We start from the raw sequence: 895 nt of genomic DNA, 5'->3' as shown, positions 1-895 counted from the left end.
GACCTTTGTCGCCTTCGTCTTTCTATGTACACTATCCTTCCGAGAGCCTGAAAACAAAAACTTAAGGCTCCCTGATTTAAAGTTAATTAAAGGGTGTGCTGCTGCTGACAAGCGTATTCCCTGTGGAGAGAGTAGCGTCCAGCCCTGCTCTCGGGGACATAACCTTTAAAGTCAGCCCTTCCTGTGGGAAACTGTGGGTACAACCAACTTTTGAAATGTTGAGCAAAATGAGATTAAGGGAGAAAGGGGTATTTATTATTTTTCTCTGAACCAATAAACTGTCTGAATTTCTGCATGGCATCAAAGCGTCATCGTCAACCATGCTTTAATACTGAATTTACATGAAATATTTTTATTAGAGATAACTGCTTCACAGACACTTCAGGAAAAGTCAAAGTTATATGTGTATTTGGAGTCAACTTTCAGGGTTTTGTTGATACTCTGATGCCAGTCATTTGTCAAGCGTTAATGGATGCCAGTTCAGAAAATCATGGCATATATTCTATGTGATTTAAGATTACTATTAAAACTACCAGACACAGGTAAAAGTGTGAAACTGGAAAACCATCTGTGATGAGCAGAACATGATCATGAACACAAGAATACACAGATCGGACTCGTAGTGACCCTTCTGTTTTCAGCCTCCCAAGCGCTGGGATTATAGGTACGTGCTACCGCACCCAGTCTTATTCGCCATCTCAGTATGTGCCTGGGGCGGGATTGGCACGGCACGCCAGGGATTCAACCTGGTACCCGCACCTGCCTAAGCAGGTGCTTTAGTCCACTGAGCTATCAGTGTGGCCCTAAAAAGTTGTGTTTTTTTTTAAACCAGGTGTTTGAATAATATTCATTTGCTTTGAAAGTAGACACTAAGAGACTCTGTCATATCTGCTTC

This window comes from Octodon degus, unplaced genomic scaffold, assembly GCF_000260255.1.
Source record: "Octodon degus isolate 3935 unplaced genomic scaffold, OctDeg1.0 scaffold00062, whole genome shotgun sequence".
NCBI lineage: Eukaryota > Metazoa > Chordata > Mammalia > Rodentia > Octodontidae > Octodon > Octodon degus.
This window is presented reverse-complemented; position numbering follows the sequence as displayed.